We start from the raw sequence: 18856 nt of genomic DNA, 5'->3' as shown, positions 1-18856 counted from the left end.
AGGGACATAAAAAGGCATTTTCAGGAGAAGACTTAAGCGCTATTATCTTAAAGTCTCTGTCCCATAGGGAAGTAAATCTTTGACCATAGTCTCATGTCTTTTGCGACATTTAGCAGGCATTTCCTCCCTAGTACTTCCCCAACTTTAGCTCCATACATCCAGCTCTTTTCATATGGCATAATCCTACCACCACCATGTTTTACCATGTAAATAGTATCATCAGGGTGATGATACTATGATGTTTTCTCTTCTATACATAGAATTTGCAAGCAAAGATTTCACCTTTGGTCTCAACTTTCTAGAGCACCTTGTTCCACATGACTGCTGTGTTTGGCTTGTGGAAAATACAAATAACTAATGACACTAAAACAATAGCTTTTCCCTATTGTGACTGCACATTAATGGTTGCACACTGTGCTGTATAATTTTGTAAACTGTATCCTTCCAGATGAAGAGTGAAATGGGGAATGTCACTACAACAAACTTGCAGCCTGGCTTATTTGATGTATGATCTTCTTTTGCAAAGTAACTGTGGAAAATAATCTTTTGATAGGCAGTATATATTTTGACATTTGCCTTCTGTCAATTGCATCCTCTCTATTAGTTTGTCTAAAAATGCATCATCAATACCAAGAGTTATATATATATATATATATATATATATATATATATATATATATATATAAACCTGGTTAAAATAAGTGTGGAACAGGTCAACCGCTTTTCGAAAGAGTTAGAAGTAGGTGTGAAGGAAGTCAATACCTGCTCTCTATTCACCCCTCTATTTTCAGGCTTTGTCCACTCATCTGTCAATGTCAGATGAACAGACTGACAAGTTCAGCCCACGGACAAGAAAAAAAAAACACATACATGCACACACCACATCCTCCTGCACAGTGTGAACTTTTCAAAAAGTGTGTGAAAGTGGGCATGCACCCACGCACATGCTCTGGTGTGATTACGTGCTCGATGTCTGGCCACAGAGCAGAACATGACAGAACAGTGGTTGAACGGTGTTACAGCCAGCTACTGCTGTCTGGGGTTTCTCTGCTCAGAATACATCAGGCATTTCTGAGAGCACAGCAGATTTTAATGTTCAAGGAAAATTTACACTTTGTGCAAATTTACTTCACAAATTATCGCCACTCCAAAATAACAAATAGACATCAGTCTACATTTCCTTTTAATCATAAAGATGTTAATGAGTCTTAAACACCATGCTGTTCATAATACACAGACATTTTGATTGGTTGGTTTTTGGATTTACAAAATGCAAACTCTTTGACAGAACTATTGGGTATGATTTCATCATAAAATATTTATTATTTCTTTGCACTACTGGTACCTTAAATAATGTAAACAGAAAACATAAACCAAAGCAAAGCGAATGAGATTTTGGGTTCGTACATAACAGTGGCGCAGCCTGGCAACCTGTGCCTACTTTTGTTGTTTAAACAATAAAAGGATTATTCTTGTTGGAGTGTGTCTCCATATTGGAAAAACCTGCAGGAAACTTCATAATCCTTTCATTCTTGATATACACTCTCATTTGTATTCCCTGGTTTGTTCACACTCCATTTATTGATGTTTTTTTTTAAAAAAAAAACATATTTCAGTTTTTTAATGCATTTTTAGTTATCTTTTTCCTTCATTTCAAAGTTTCCTGACTCTTATGTTCAGATTTAATAACCATTCAGGATCCACCCTGATAAAGCTGCAGCTGAGGGAGAGATGTAATAGAGATACTACACCAACCATGTTTTGAACATGAAATAATATCATTGGTGGTGGAGTGATATATTGCTCCCTGTCATGAAGGAGGGGCAGGTGTTTAGTGTTTTGATACCTTCCTCAGCGTCCCTTGAGCTGATAGTCGGTGTAGTACCTAATACATTTACGACAGCTGACATTGCAGAAATGTTCGTCTTTGTCTGTTTTTGTTGCCATACAGCATGATAAATAAATCATTTTAGTTTACCCAAAAGGATGACCTTGTAAGTTGTTTTTCCTCGCTCTGCCCTACAATCATTCCCCACATGATTTCTTCCTTTCCTGTGATTTGGAACAGCAGAGTATGCTTAAATCATGCTGCTCAGGTTGAGTATTCACAATTCAGCTGGACTCATACAAAGGCCATTCCCCTGTGGATTTGAAGGTAATTACTTCCCCCCTTGATGACGACCCCATTGAATTTAGATTAAACCAATAACAAATGTGGCATGCAGCGTTAGATGACATCCTGTCATTAGGCTGTTAATGTGCGCACCCCTTTTGGTTTTCCTCGCGTGGCATCAGCTGGTCCCCCTCTACATCCAGAGTGGCTGCCCACAAGCAACTGCAGCCAGCACAGTGGCAGATGAGACCCACAGAGGAAGTCTCATCAATAATGGAGAGCGGTAGCTGAGGGAGTCATGCAGAGGAATTGTGTTGGAGTAAGAGTGCATTGCAGCTGGTATGTTTGTGTCAATTCTCCCAAATGGAAATTTTTTTATAATGAAGTTATCGCCAGAGGATACGCATTACATTAAAGGCAAATATTATTAGCTGATATGCTGCATAAATTGTCACATTGCTATTTGATGACATGCCTGGAAGGTTTTTAGGACATAATGGGCATTTTGATTAATGATTATCCTAAGATTACTTTAAGTCATGTATGTCAGAGGCTAAAAAGAACATTTACACATCCAGACATTTATAATAAGTATTCATAAATGTGTACTTGTTGTTTTAAAATTGCATTAAAGGAAAAAATAAATACTTTTTCCATCACTTTTCCTTTATTCCTTTATCACAGCCGTTAAGGACTGCCTTGTGGTATTTGGGATGTATGACCAAATGACAGATTACAGCAAATCTAATACACATTAATCTAGCTTGCATTTGCGGTACCCGGATGCTATCAACATTCTTTCGGAAAGCTGTTTATCACTAATGCTCATATTACATGTGAACTAAAATGTTTCCTGGCAATCTACAGAAATTGTGTATAAATGAAAGAGATTTTTGCACTTCTAGCATCAGTTTCAGACTTAATGTGTAAGAAAAAATTAAAGGGATTTTTATCAGTTTTTCTTGGCAGAGTGAGAGGATGCAGGAGAGCCCAGTGCATCTCTGTACAAGGGGCCAAATCATTGAGTGTGTGTGTGTGTATTGGTGAGGAGATTATGGACAGTTAGTTTTAGATGCTTTAGGAGATTTGCTTTGAGGCTCCTCATCCAAAGCAAAACAGTTGATCCCTGGTCATATGATCGAAGGACATTCAAATCTGCACACATCTTCCAGACCACCTGGGGACACCACTTATACTTAAGTCTAAAGATATTGGTAGAGCATGCCACACCGTCTGCAGACAGCCGTTTTACCTAGAGAATTCCCAGCCTGCGGCCATGACTTTATTTTAAACTTGGCTGATGCTCTCAAGATCCTCCAAAGAGAACTCAAATATGCTGTTACCACAATAATGAACCTCCACAGTCTTGCTCCTGTAGTTGAATGCTTAACATTTCTCACAAGTAATTGGAAGAACATTACATTCTTGATACACCCCAAGAACTCTTAAAGATCCGTCCAAGTGCTGGTTGGCTGATATTGTCTTGCTGTGGTCTTAGTCTGGTGTGAATGAGGCCTGAGGCAGTGTGAAATGTATGCAAAGAACTAAGTCTCAGTGTTTATCTTCACTGACAGCTGTCCAGATACAAACACAGAAATCTGTCACACTCCACAGGGCTGACAATGACCCACTGGCTGTTATAGTATGGCAGCCTCTCCTCCCAGCTGCCATCCTGCTCATTCCATTTTTTTTCAATGCCTTCATTGTATGTGGAAGAGGAGGCCCATTCTTACTCACAACTCTCTTGCTCTCTCTGTCTCTCTTTTGTGCTCCTGTTTCTCCAGGGGCCAGGTCTGAGAATGTAAAACCATAGGGAGATTTCGGATGTCACTCATGACGCATCTTCCATTGCGTTTGACCATCTTGAGCTGCGAACATCTCTGCTCCGCATACAGAAGCGTCTACAGTCAAGCTCGAGACAAAAGCTGGTGATAGTATCCGCCGGCACAGGAGGACAGAAGAACACTGAAGGAGGGGCCTGTGATTGCTCCTGCTTGTGAGTACTGTTTTGTTCTCGTTGTTGTGGGGGAACACATTTCCATACAAGTCACCAGGGCTATGCTTCTCATTTAATGATTTGTTTTTGTGTACCAAAAATCAAAAGAGCGTATAACTTGAGAGAACAATGAAGTAAAGATATTGGTTTCTTTGGTGGAAGCAGAGAAAAATCCATCCAGAGATGTTTTCCCATTGTGTCAGGATAGTTTTATTGTCTGTGTAAAGCTGTCAGAGCTGACCTTGACAATTACGCTTTTGTTCACGCTTTTCAACTGTCAAACCATAGTTGCTTCTTTGCATTTCTAAAAAGAAGCTACATTGAAAACTCATAGTCTCAAAAACTGTGGTTAAAGGAACAGTGGCAACAATGATAGTATCTACACTCTTGGCATCTTTCTTCCTGTTGTTTTTGCTTGTTCACAGCTTTCTGTCCTGTTTGCTGTCCATTGGAAGTTACAATTTGCTCCAGTAATATAGAGAAATTATTATCTGATCGTTGAGACAAAATGACGTCACAGATCCAATTGCTTCTCCAGCCTACAACGGCCTCCTCTGTTCTAATACCATTTGAGATTGATATGTATATGCATGTACCAGATAGAGCAGAGAGCAAAATGGTGGGAGCTTATTCTGCTGATGTTAAAGCTGCAGATAATCTTAAGGCAGCGAGGCAATAAATGATCAGATGGAGAGGTGTGTGAAGAAGAGGGGGAAAATAGATTGAGCTGTTAAATTGCTTTTAGGCTCTGTTGTCTTGTAATATTCCGGCTTGATTAAAGCAGAACTCACAAAGAAACACACAAGGGGGATCTTGTTCCAGGTAAAGGTTAAAAGTGTTACCAGAATCAGTTTGATAAAAAACAAATGTTCACCCACTCAGTATGAAATTAATAGGTTTGCACCAGAAATAATTTATTCAGAAACCCAAAATTTGAATAGTTAATCAATCTAAATCAACATCAAAACCCACCCAAAATATCAAGAGTCTGATTTGCCTTGTCAGGCCGATTCACAAACCACACTTAAAAAATAGAAAATCCCAAAGTCCTGTTCCTTTTTTATATTTTTGTCCATAAAGGAGTCCCATACATCCAAATCTAACCACGACCTGGAAGCGTCGCTCCGTATTAATCCCCGTCTTCTTCCCGAAGAAAAATCCAAAACGTCAAAAATGAACCCCAAAAAAGATGAGAAAAAAGAAGAGTGGTACCACCCCAAAAACCCCCCAAAAGAAAAATAAAGTCCAGATCTCACCGGGAGCGTCCCTTTTCCCCCCGGTGGTTTCCTCCATGGACTGTCGTCGTCCTTCTGCACCGGGCGGCGTTCCCTCGGTGCACCCTCCGGTCCAGGCTTCCGGGCCCGATCTGTGGCGCTGGGACGAACCTTAATCGAACCTTAATCGATGTTTTATCTTTTTGTTACTTTTCTTTGGATTAAACAGACACTAAGGATAAGGCCAAAACTCCCGCTGCACAGTTCGACACGAGCGTCTTTCTTACAAATTGCGCCGCGCCTTCCGGCGCACACGCCCCTTTTTATCTCTAATTCCCACACACCTGGCCCCAAACATGATTTACCCAACATCAGTTTTTTTTTTATAAGTGGAACTTCGACATTTTTTTTCTTATGTTTTTATTTATAATGAAATCCACAACTGTTCCACTAGACAGCTTGGCATTTTTAACATTATTTATATTTGCTGAGAAAAACAAAACATAGTGGTTATGTTACAATCCCCCCCCCCCAGCCGGAGGCACGGGAGATTGAACTCCAAAATAGGGCTTTAAGTTAACCACATTAATTGTGTCTGTTCCTTTGGGCTGGTCCTTCCACTGAAGCTGATAGTTTACTAGGCCTAACTGTTTCCTCTCTATAGCTGGTCCTGACCACTTTGGCGCTAGCTTTGAGGAAAAACTATCTATGGCTTTGGAAAGGGGATGGGACCTTACCCAGACCAAATCTCCCGACCGGAATTGTACACCTCTCCTCCGGGCATTATAATATTTGGCTTGTCGGATTTTACTTAACCCAAATTTCCTTTTGACTTCTTCCTTCATCTCATTATGTCATTCCAACAATTTGTATTCAGTTTGCTGAAGTGAAGGAGGTTTGGATATCATTCTCTCCAATGGTCCTTGAAGTTGACGTCCCAACATTAGCTCCGCAGGGGCTCTTCCTGTGGTTTCATGTTGAGCACCATTGATGGCAAAACGGAACTCCCATATATGTTGATCCCATAGATGGTGATGCTGTCCAACAAATGAGGCTATCATTGTTTTGATAGTTCGATTAGCCCGTTCAGTCAAGTTAGCTTGGGGATGATAGCTGGTGGTAAAATGGTGCTTTACCCCCCACGCAGAGCAAAATCTGGCCATTTCTTGACTGGTAAATTGGGACCCCGATCTGACACAAGACTTTGTGGAACTCCAAAACGAGTGAATATCTCCTCCCTTAGGATAGAGATGAGTCTCTGTGTCTTGCTGTCTCTAACAGGAAACATTTCCACCCACTTAGTGAAATAGTCAATCACTACAAAAAGGAAAACATTTCCCTTTTTACTGCGAGGAAACGGTCCCATCAAGTCCACCCCAAGTTTTGCCCAGGGTTCAGTTAGAGGAGTGGGTTGCAGAAAACCAGCTGGAGCTTGATTGTCTGATTTATATTTCTGACAAACTGCACAGTTTTTTACATGAGTCCACACATCCTTACGGACTGTTGGCCACCATGCCACCTCCAACAACCGGAGGAGTGTCTTTAGCCTGCCCAGATGTCCACTTAAGGGACGATCATGGAAGTATTGGAGAAACTGAAGAATTAAAGACTTGGGAACCACCAACTGGTATTTTATACCATCTTTTACTGGGGTTTTCCTATACCAGAGATTATGAACTTTGCAGAAATTAATCTTATCAGATCTCTGGTATCTTGGATCCTGAACCAGCTCCAATAGGTCTGAGTCTTTTTCCTGAGCTTCATTGACTTCTGCTAATGATAGTGGTAACCCTAACATGGCTGTAGCAGAATTCAGAGCCACATGTGCTAAACCACTCGGGTCAGCCGGCATCGCTCGGGACAGCGCATCAGGCACTACATTGTGCATTCCTTTTCTATATCGTATTTCAAAACTGAAATCCTGCAACCTTAGCACCCAGCGTGTTAATCTAGAGCTGGATTTGGGGCAATTGAATGCCCAGGTTAAAGCAGCATGGTCAGTGTAAATGGTAAACTTTGTTCCTTCGACAAAGTGTCTCCACTTTTCTACTGCCCAAACCACTGCCAAACATTCTTTCTCTGAAGTGGAGTAGTTTTGCTCTGCGCCCTTTAATGATCTGGAAGCAAAAGCAATAACCTTGTCTCCACCAGTGGTTGGTTGGACCAGAACAGCCCCCAGGCCAACATCACTGGCATCGGTATGAATTTCAAATGGTGACTCAAAATCTGGCTGTCCTAGTATTGGTGATTCCACCAAAGCTTTCTTCAGCGTCATGAAAGCATGTTGGCAATCCACTGTCCACTCCCACCTTGCATCTTTTTTGAGCAGTTGATACAGCGGTGTAGCCATTTCTGCAAAATGTGATATGAACTTGTGGTACCATCCAACCATTCCAAGAAATCTCTGAAGACTTTTCTGGTTAGTAGGGGTTGGATAAACCGTAATGGCATGGGTTTTCTCTGGATCCACTTGAACCCCTTCTGACGATACAATGTGTCCCAGAAATCTGAGTTCTTGTTGGAAAAAGTTGCATTTTTTAAGGTTGAGGGACAAATTTGCATGATGAAGCCTTGCAAAAACTGTATCCAGGTCCTTCAGGTGTTGCTCAGGAGAGGTTGAGAAAACGATCACATCATCAATGTACACACAGCAGATCTTTCCCCGTAGCTCTCCTAAAACCTTCTCCATTAAACGCTGAAAAGACGCTCCAGCATTTTTCAGTCCAAACGGCATGCACTTAAATTGGTAAAGTCCAAATGGAGTAATAACAGCAGTTTTTGCTTTGCTGTCCTCCTCCACTGTCATCTGCCAGTATCCAGACTTCAAATCCAGAATACTGAAAGTGTTTGCTCCAGTCATGGACTCCAACAACTCATGGATGATGGGCATGGGATAAGCATCTTGGAGTGTCTTGGCGTTCAAAGCTCTATAGTCCACACAAAATCGGAAAGATTTGTCTGGTTTGGGAACAAGGACAACAGGAGACCCCCATGACGACTGTGATGGTTCTATAATATCGTCTTTAAGCATTGCGTCAATCTGTTCTTTTATTATTTGCCGCTTGAAAGGAGACACCCGGTAAGCTCTGCATCGAATGGGTATTTCATCAGTGGTCATTATTCTGTGTTCTTCCACAGATGTTCTACCCAATGTATCAGAGCACACGGATGGCCAGGCATTCAAAAGCTTCTGGACTTGGGGTGGATGTTGTGTCCCCCTGGGAAATGACTCTATGTTTGATACTTTGTCCTCTTCCTTGGGCAGAGCCAGGATCAGATTAAGTGAAGAAATACTAGCATTCATAGGAGATGCAGCAGTTGCTGAAGTTGAAAAAGGATAAAAGGTGTAACCTTTTGGTCCTTTTACTCCATAGGTCTGGTCACCTAGGTTGATAATAGCAGAGGTTTTGGTTAAAAAATCGAGACCAAGGATGATGGGAAAGGTGAGGTTACTATCCTCCACCACAAAAGTTTCTAAAGACCACATCATCCCATGCCAACAATAAATGACAGTTGTTTTTCCTAAAGCACTATAGGTTTTGCCATTGGCCAGTGCAAACCTCTGGTTGTCAGCTGGTTTCAAAACTTCACCTTCTCGAGCAATTCTCTTCCACTGACTATTTCTCATCAGGGAATAGGTGCAGGCTGTATCCAGTACAGCATCATACATCTTGTCGCGCACCTCTACGGGTACATGAAGGAGGGAAGATACAGGGCCTCGCTGAACAACAGATACAGAGTCTGCAGGTCTTCTGGGGTTCACCTTGGATTGTCCTCTTGCTGGGGCTTTCCCTTTGGCTTTGTGCTGATCCACTTTCCCCCAGTAGACTTTAACACCAGCACAGTCTTTTTCAACCTGGGATCCCACCTTTATTAGTTGATCCATGGAGGTGACTGTACCACGCAGACAGCCGGCTATCTTCGGATTACAGTTGTTCAAAATCCTCCTCACCAACTCTGCTTCACTGATGTCTGGCTTCCATCTTAGACACAGTGCTTGATACTCAAAGGCAAAGTCTCTCAGACATTGCTCTGGCAACTGGACCATGTCCCTCAACTTCTCTTCCACCTCCGAAAGATAATCTGGAGGTAGAAAGGCAGCACAAAAAGCATTTTTAAATTCAAGCCAGTTGTGTATTTTGTTTTTTGCCACACTCCACCAACTCCGAGCAGAGCCTTTTAAGACGGCTGTTAGAGCTCCCAATAATTCAGAATCAATCAGAGGTCTTACTGATAGAAAGGTTTCACACTGATCGATAAAATTTAAGACATCAGAAACTTCTCCTGCACCCTCAAATGTCGGGAACTCCAGGTGCACAGGGGGTTTAGAATACATCACAGGTGTTCTGCTTGCCGAGGGAATGGTCAGGTGGGAGGTCAATGCTGGAATGTTTTCCAATCCACAGATTGTTGAGGGCCGGACTGAACCCATCCCTGGACCGATGTGAACAGCCCTTTGAGGGTCTGAGAGACCAAAACTATCTTGTGGTACTTCTTGCGGCGGTAGGGCAAAAGGTGGAGATGAAGGTGTAGGGAAAGTGGGCCTCATGGTGGAATAAAGATGTTCAGACGGCACAGGTAGACTTGGTCTGACCCTATCTGAGGAAAGGATAGCTGTAGAGAATCTAGCGCGCTTCAACTTCTCTATCTCAGCCCTCCACTTCTCATCTCGTCGCAGCAAACAGTCCACTACCTTAGTTTCAAATTCCTTAAAGGCTGCGTTCATGTGTTGTTCCATGGCCTCAACATTCCTATCAATGTACAATCTAATGTTTTGCTCTCTATTCAAAGCACTGTCTATAGAGGCCCGGAAATCTTGTTCCAGTGAAGAAAGCCTATCTCCCATGTTAGTTAAATCATTCCTAACATCATCAACCTCTGACGCAGGGAGATATTCTTCCTCAACCTCCTCATTTTCTTCAACTTCATTATCTGACACATAAAGGGAGCTAAGCAGAGAAGTTATTTCACCTACAGGATTCCTCCTTGTAACCCAGGCGTCCCCCTCTCTGTAGCTACCTTCCTCTTCCTGATCTACACGACCTGCTTCTGTTTCTTCTTCATCCTGAGCAGGGTCTCTTTCCTCATCATGTTGTGTATCAGAAATTATGTTATCCATTTTTGAAAAGAAAAACTCCAAACAAACAACAAGCAAATGAAATTGTCTACCACAGGATTCTCTTTATCTGTATCCCTTAATGTAACACCAAACCTAAAATTATATTATCCTGGTCCCCATACGGGCCACCATTTTGTAATATTCCGGCTTGATTAAAGCAGAACTCACAAAGAAACACACAAGGGGGATCTTGTTCCAGGTAAAGGTTAAAAGTGTTACCAGAATCAGTTTGATAAAAAACAAATGTTCACCCACTCAGTATGAAATTAATAGGTTTGCACCAGAAATAATTTATTCAGAAACCCAAAATTTGAATAGTTAATCAACCTAAATCAACATCAAAACCCACCCAAATATCAAGAGTCTGATTTGCCTTGTCAGGCCGATTCACAAACCACACTTAAAAAATAGAAAATCCCAAAAGTCCTGTTCCTTTTTTATATTTTTGTCCATAAAGGAGTCCCATACATCCAAATCTAACCACGACCTGGAAGCGTCGCTCCGTATTAATCCCCGTCTTCTTCCCGAAGAAAAATCCAAAACGTCAAAAATGAACCCCAAAAAAGATGAGAAAAAAGAAGAGTGGTACCACCCCAAAAACCCCCCAAAAGAAAAATAAAGTCCAGATCTCACCGGGAGCGTCCCTTTTCCCCCCCGGTGGTTTCCTCCATGGACTGTCGTCGTCCTTCTGCACCGGGCGGCGTTCCCTCGGTGCACCCTCCGGTCCAGGCTTCCGGGCCCGATCTGTGGCGCTGGGACGAACCTTAATCGATGTTTTATCTTTTTGTTACTTTTCTTTGGATTAAACAGACACTAAGGATAAGGCCAAAACTCCCGCTGCACAGTTCGACACGAGCGTCTTTCTTACAAATTGCGCCGCGCCTTCCGGCGCACACGCCCCCTTTTTATCTCTAATTCCCACACACCTGGCCCCAAACATGATTTACCCAACATCAGTTTTTTTTTTATAAGTGGAACTTCGACATTTTTTTTCTTATGTTTTTATTTATAATGAAATCCACAACTGTTCCACTAGACAGCTTGGCATTTTTAACATTATTTATATTTGCTGAGAAAAACAAAACATAGTGGTTATGTTACAATCTCATCACTGCACTAAGGAGAAATACTTTGATTGTGTAACTGGACAGCCCGGGGTATGAAGAATCTAAAGTTTCAACCTCTTCCTGTACAGCTCAGGTAGCTTTGGCTGGAAAAAGGCATGTTTGCCAATATGCTTTTTTTCCATAGAATATTACATAAAACATAAAACATCCATAGAATATTACATAAAACATAGCGCCCGCAATATCAGACAACATAAAATACTCAGTAAAAATAGCCCAAGCTGAAATATTCTGCTAAACCAGTTCTAGGATCCAGAGTATTTTACTGTCAAAGGTAATGTGCAAACACATATTATGGCTTTGACAAATGTCTGTCTGGCTGACAGAAATTCTACTAAAGAGTAAGTTGCATAGCATAATGCATAACCTGCAAGTATAACAACATTGTACAGCATGAAATATTGCAATATTCAAAAAAATAAAACACAATATTAACCCTTCACCCCATTAGTGTGACCCCTAGCTCTAAAAAATAGCGGGTTAGGCTTGACATAATGTTTGAGACTCTTATTTTGAATAAATACGTGAAGAAGCCCAACCTTGTCAAAAGCAAGCAGAAGACAGTGGCTTATATTTAGATGTGTAAAGACTGAAAAAACATGCTTGGGAATAGCTTATGGATTAAAGCAGTTACACAACTGTGTGGATGGACTTTCATCTTCTACATTGAAGTCAGATAACCAACCACTGTTTCTATTGTTAAAAATAATCTAAATAAGATGTCACTATGAACTCAGTGTCCAATGATGAGGATGTAGAGGTATGACTTCATCTAGCCACACCCCAGGAAGGCACATGATGTCACTGGGACCATCTCCAGAGAAGCTACAAGTAATGTTGTCCATGAAGGTCCGTCAGCAGGTTCATCCCCACTGTTTTAAAATGTCAGTAGCAACCTCAGCATTGTGGATACCAGGTGAATAAAAAATGTTAAAGTTATGTTTCCACAAGCTTTAATGCTGTCGATACATGAAAGACATATCAGCAGTGGAAAGTTTAAAAAAAGGGTGAGGGAGTGTGTTTTCTTGCAGGGAATCAACAAGTACATTGAGATGCTGATCAAGCAAATAGCCTATGGTGTTAGCTGATGTACCAATAGCACCATACCTCAAAGTAACTACAGATGTAGGAAAAGACTATTTTGGGATAATCAATATTATCCTGATATAATAAATATCAGAACTCTAGTTCTGATATTTATTAGAATATCAGAACTACAGTATGCCATGACACATGGCAAACCAGTCTTTACCATCCATGACATTCTGTATACTATGATTTGCAGAAAAGTGAGGGTTCAAATTCTTGAGACACTGTTAAAGCTGCAGACATTGACTCTGGTCTATATATGGCTCAACTAAGCCTCACAGCATCACCACATTGCCCTGCTGAGCTTTTGATAAGCAGGTAGATCTATACCACCCTTCCAAGTTACAGAAAAACAAATCAATTCCAAGCAGGTTAAAATATGAGCTTCAAACGCAGATAGTAAGAAAAAGTAATTTTAGAAAAAAGAAAATTCAGAACATCAGCCAAAATTCAACCATCCAGTAACATGATGACACAGCCAGTGTCATTATGATGATAATGATGGAAGACTAAAGAGACCATTCAGCAGGAAGTAGCTCTATGTTAATTCAAGGTAAAATTAAACCGAGAATGGGAAGAACCTCATACATAATTGCTATATTTATCATAAACTCTAACAAAGACTGTTGGTGAGCTAACAGAAAGCCACAAGTGACTCAAAGGCCATCATGACAAACAAAATTAAAAAAAATGTTACACAGACGTGACCAGAGAGGGTCAACTTTTGTTGCTTAAAAGTTATTTCATACTGTGCAACATTACATATGCTTCATGTGAAATATGTCATTATCCATGTGAAAGGTTATCCTTATTGATTTGTTGCATCTAAAGAAAAAGATGTGATGACTAAAAAGTATATGCTTTATCCACCATGTGCCATTTTAGTTCTGTCCGAATGAACATCCAGATACCATAAAGAGATTGCAGAAAAACCTGTTGTGCAGACATATGTGCAAAGACATAAAAGTGTGTGGATAATGTAAGACTTGTTTTTTCAAGCATGAACCACCAACAGCAAAGCAGATACTGTACTTAGATGTGTATTTATAGCATTTATGGGACTTTGCAGCAGTCAGGGTCACCTTAAAAATATAGATTTTGTTGATCCTCCGTTTCCTCTCACTAAACTATGATGTTTATTGATTTGAGGGAATCGAACATAAAAAAAAGTCCAGACTTAAGGAGAGAATAACACATCCTAAGGCAATTTGGAATGGGTATTTTGAAGGTGTTTTTCATTAGCAATATCTCTACTGAACCCTAATGTTGCCAAACTTTTGTCAAAATCTTATCATTCCCATATTGTTAAAGAAAGGGTGTCGCTCTGGCAAAATTATTGTAACAACATATTATTGGCATATTTTACATATAGAAAAATATACAATACAAGCAGAAAATAAAACTGAGTAACAACAAAAATCTACATACTACAAAAAATCTACATAATATTTGTGAAACATATAATCATAATAATAATTACAAAAAAATAGTATTATAGTTATATAATAATGACTGTCAATTTTAATGATTATGCAGCCTGCGAATGCCAAAAAAATATTTACAGCTTGAGGGTGCACAATTTTGTTCTCTTAAATATTCTCTTATGCAATATTAATGTGAAGAGCCTGACATGTTGTGGTTTGAAGGCAAATCCCTTGTGTGCATTGCACACATGAAAAGGGCAGTGTTCAATAATGCCTCCAGGATCATTTAGATTCCCTACTTTGACCTTTCAAAACAAAAGAAAATTGAACAAACACACATATGTTATGTAATGATTTATAAAGTAGCACCAACCACCTCCAATAAATATGAGTTGCGTTCACACAGATTCATCAACATGCCAGCTCCTCATCACAGATTTATAGATGACCTTGATTGCTGTCAGGGTGAAATGAACTCATACCAACTGCAAAGGGGTGTTAAAAAGATTCCTGAATAAAATACACGTCCCGTCTCACCAACTAACACCAACAGTCTACACCCCCCACACACACATTTTTGCACTTTGTATTGACAGCCATTCATTTTAACAACTTCATCTATGAGTCTACCCATTAGTTTTACATTTCTTACCAAAATTCCTATCTCTAAACCTGACCAGTAGAACTCAGAGGAGTTAAAAAAAACTTGACGACCAGGAACATGTTCTTACGGCTCAAAAATGACTTCCTTTTGTTTTCTAAACATGTTTTCCAGTTCTCTCTAGTTACGTACAAATTCACGCATGCGTACACGCAGATCAGACTGGTCTGTTCCTCCTGGCTGTCTGTGTGGAGCTGTCACACATGCTGCGTCTTGCAGCACCAGGAGCCCGAGGTTGACTTGAATTAAACTGAGAGGATGTCCTTTACTGATCTGCAGAGCCACAGAGACACATCCTCCCCCAGAGAGAGCTGGTCAGAAACACACCGGCTGCGAGAGAGAAGGGAGAAAGAAGCAAGGACTGGGAAAAAAAATAGCAGGTTGAAGACATGAGGCTGGAGAAGAGGAGGAAGTTAATAAAAAGAGAGGGACTGACAGATTGCCTGTGAGAGAAGTAAGAGGATTCCCGAGTTAGAGAAAGGGGAGGAAGATGAAACTGCATGTGGGAGTGTGGTTGTGTGCGTGCATGTGGGTGTGTGTGCACATTTGCCAGAAAAATACACAGAAGCTCTGCCCACCCAATCATAAAGGAGTGTCTTTTTTTTTTTTTTTTCGCGCGGAATATTTATTTAAATAGTCAATCATACTTTGTCAATATATTGTCCAGCTATTTGTTTCTTTTTATGCATTTAAAAACTAAATTAAAAAAAAATCCTTTCTGTCCTGTTTGTGTGATTTGAAAGGTAATTTAATCAAAATAACTCCTCTCATTTGTTAATGCACTGACATTTAGCTACATTAGCTCTACGGATAAAAAACAGCACCTTCTTGACTTTATGATGAGACACTTTTTGGCAAACAATTCAACATTACTATAAAAATGTTTTAACATAGATATGTGAAGCACCATCTTCAAAAGAGAAGAAAAATACTTTTGAAACTACAGTATATCACAAAAGATTACAAACTAGTTTGGACATAGAAATGATTGCAGAAAATTCTAATGTAAGACAAAACATATTCAGAGTATCATTTACTGCCCATCCAGGCCTGTTTTTTTTTTTACCCTCGTGCCCTGTGTTGCTGATAAATCTACTGCAGAGCAGAAATTTTGCGGAACAAGAAGCTGGAACACAAGATATAAAAGAAGAAATCCCCAGTTGTCCACAAAGCATCCACATTCTTTTTGCTTATTCCTGCACAACAGAAGATCACTGTAGTTTCTGCTTTAATTTCTGCTGTCTGAGACTGTTACTCGTAATACCTTGCGGTATTCCTTCAGCCCTCAGTGGTAGAAAGCTCTTTGTTTTGCAATGACACAAGCCTACCACAATGGAGACATTTTAGAGCTTGTGTTTCTCAGGTTCAGTTTTAAGACATTAGCTGATGAATCATCCAAAGATTAACGGTCCATTTCCAATAATGACATAATAACTGTGCATGACTGTTCACTTGAAGGGAAATGAGCAGTTTGAAGATAATAAAAAACATATTTGACTTTTTTGTTTTTTCTTTTTTACAAATCTCCTAAATCCATCAAGATTTGCTTGGCTTTACCACCTGCACTGCAATTACGTTTGTGCCCTTGGCTGTTTTTTTGCAGTGTTAATTCATTCAAATAAAGTAAGAATATGAACAGTAATCTAGAAAATTGTTATGGAAAAATCCACTGCAGTGGAAATGCTTTGTGAATAAATATGCTCTTTCGGAAAGCTTTGAAAAAAAATGAAAATTACTTCAACAACTGCAAGCAGATTTGAATTTTTTTATTTTATATCAGAGAAAAATGTTTTCTCACTTAAGAATGATTTTTTTTTTTAAGTTGTAAATAGTAAAAGATGGGCATTGATGCAACTGGCTGTTAGAATAAAAGTCTATTCATATTTATCTCGCTTAACTAATTAATTATTCAGTGATCAACTCACAGATTTTGGGGTATCAAAAAGTAGGATTTGAATGGAACAAATTTGGCAACAAACAAAAACATATGACTAATTTTGTAGGAGACTACAAAAAATATTACCTTAAAGGTCTAGCAATCGAACATCTCCATTATGCCTGAGGCAACAACAGAAATAAAAGACTCAACATGACATATATTTTTAGATTAATCAACAGAAGCCAGGTGACTAATGATGCATTACTGCATGGTACTGGCAAGGTAACAATAAATATTTCTGCCAGACCTTCAGGTCCAAGGGAATTGCAGAAGTCAATGTTAAGTTTTCTGATAAAATACCATGCAGCTACCAGGGCAGACGCAACAAATATGAAACGTGCTGACACGCACAGCCTAACCAGGGAACCCCTGGGGCTTTAAAAGAGCTTAAATCACCCTGATATCCATCACACCACATTAGTGTTTCAGATATTCGTATTATCAAACAAACAATGGGAGGCATGGTTATTAACAAGGTGAATGTCTGTAAGCACAGTCCATTGTAGCAATAAATTTGAAAGTAAAATTAGACATGTCAAAATTATTTTATCTTGGCCACTGACAAGCCTCAAGGACAACATTCAAGGGACACTTCTTGCCTTCAAGGGTAATATTAAGTGCACTGCAACACAGCAGTGTCTCAACATATTATAGCAATACTGAAATGTGCAACTCAAATTTGGTATTGTAGAAAATATTCAAAAATATTTTTTGACAAAGGACAAAAATTAATCATTGAGGGTGTGGAATTGTAACAAAGTAGGCAAGACTAAAAGCTAATTAATGCTCAAAAACCATAAAGGCAAATGAAAACAAACACAGTTTTTTTGTTTACCTTTTGTCTATCTGCCCTGAGAGTAAGAAACAGGTTAATCGCAGTACAGTATCAAGGAAAGTATCTATGGTTCATTGCAAAAGCACAGTCTACTGATTCAGAGTGTTATCTATTTAGAGGGAAACAGGCACACAGCCAAAGACACTGAAGAAGTTCTGTATAGCTGCATTTCAATTGGCCATAAAATTGCACAACTTGAAATTACAAAAATAAATTTGGTCAATGGAAACTCGTAAATTAAAAAAGACGAATAAATCAAGTGGTTTCTTAGCTTCATTGAAATTTGTGTATTGTCCAAAACTGCAATGGAAAGTTTTGTTTTTTGTGTCACTCGAGGAAGGTCAGTTTGTTTACAGCTGCAATCCGCAGCTTATTCGTATAGATTTATTTAGTGTAGATTAGTCTATATTATATATGTTCAAATATTTTTGAAACTATTTAATTTTAGGTCCAAAATTAAATACCCAGAAACAGTCAGTCACATTAAACATACCATTTGTTTCCTAAGTTGTACTACTGCCCTGTGGGTACAATTACTGCAACTTTAAATAAGTTCCTAAAGTATCCATACCGAGATTTTGTTTTCTTGTTGATTTCTGTTTTTCTGTCAGTCTTTATACATAATAATACAATAAAGAAAACACACAACTGAGCGACGTACACAGATCACAGTACAATATCACAAATGGCATGACCTTCCATGACAAAGCAAAACCAACAAAGAATGTCACTTTGAATGATTTCTACATTTGATAGAGTATCTGGGCAGGCAAGAACTCCCACACATCGAAAACAATGGTCATTCTTTATAAAACACCAACGTCATGTGAACTCTGCAAGTATTCTTCTGTTCCTTTTAACTCAGAATAACAATTAAAGATTTTTTTTCCAACTTATTTTTTCTATATCAATTTTGAACAGTATTAATTTAACATTATTACAATGATTGAATTTCTCATTTTATTTCCAATCCTATTGTTTCATTTTTTTCATTTTAATTTCATAATTTTTCACAGTCTTGAGATGATCAAAATCTTCTTTATGTTTTAGGCTTATATGTTATTTTTAAGACTTTAACATAGACAAGTACACATGCCCCAATGTGCAGACTAGTTAAATACAGATTGAAAATTTACTTTTACAAATCTAAAGGTTTATATTTCAATTAACACTCCACGGGTTAATGGCTTAAAAAAGACAAATATACATTTGTAGCAAACATATATTTGTAGTTTTTCTGGAAAGGTTCTCTGGGAACTATAGAAGTGAGAACTCCTTATAGTTTTCTTATAGTATGTATTCCTTGTGATGAAGTTGAGTGCTCAGCTTTATTTTTCAG

The 18856-nt window shown here is 39.2% G+C and overlaps 1 protein-coding gene across 3 annotated transcripts in view; it reads left to right on the top strand.

Moving 5' to 3' along the window:
- The window catches only part of b3gat1a (beta-1,3-glucuronyltransferase 1 (glucuronosyltransferase P) a), a 90710-nt gene that overhangs the window by 35506 nt on the left and 36348 nt on the right, over positions 1-18856 (top strand). For all 3 annotated transcript variants that reach the window (XM_055028903.1, XM_055028901.1, XM_055028904.1), the window contains exon 2: positions 3898-4109. The gene's annotated coding sequence lies outside the window, so the exon portion shown is untranslated. The remainder of the gene's footprint in view (positions 1-3897; positions 4110-18856) is intronic.

The sequence above is a fragment of the Poeciliopsis prolifica genome, unplaced genomic scaffold, assembly GCF_027474105.1.
Source record: "Poeciliopsis prolifica strain line A6 unplaced genomic scaffold, Auburn_PproV2 SCAFFOLD004, whole genome shotgun sequence".
Lineage (NCBI taxonomy): Eukaryota > Metazoa > Chordata > Actinopteri > Cyprinodontiformes > Poeciliidae > Poeciliopsis > Poeciliopsis prolifica.
Note: the sequence above shows the minus strand (reverse complement) of the source record. Positions and strands in the feature narration are given on the sequence as shown.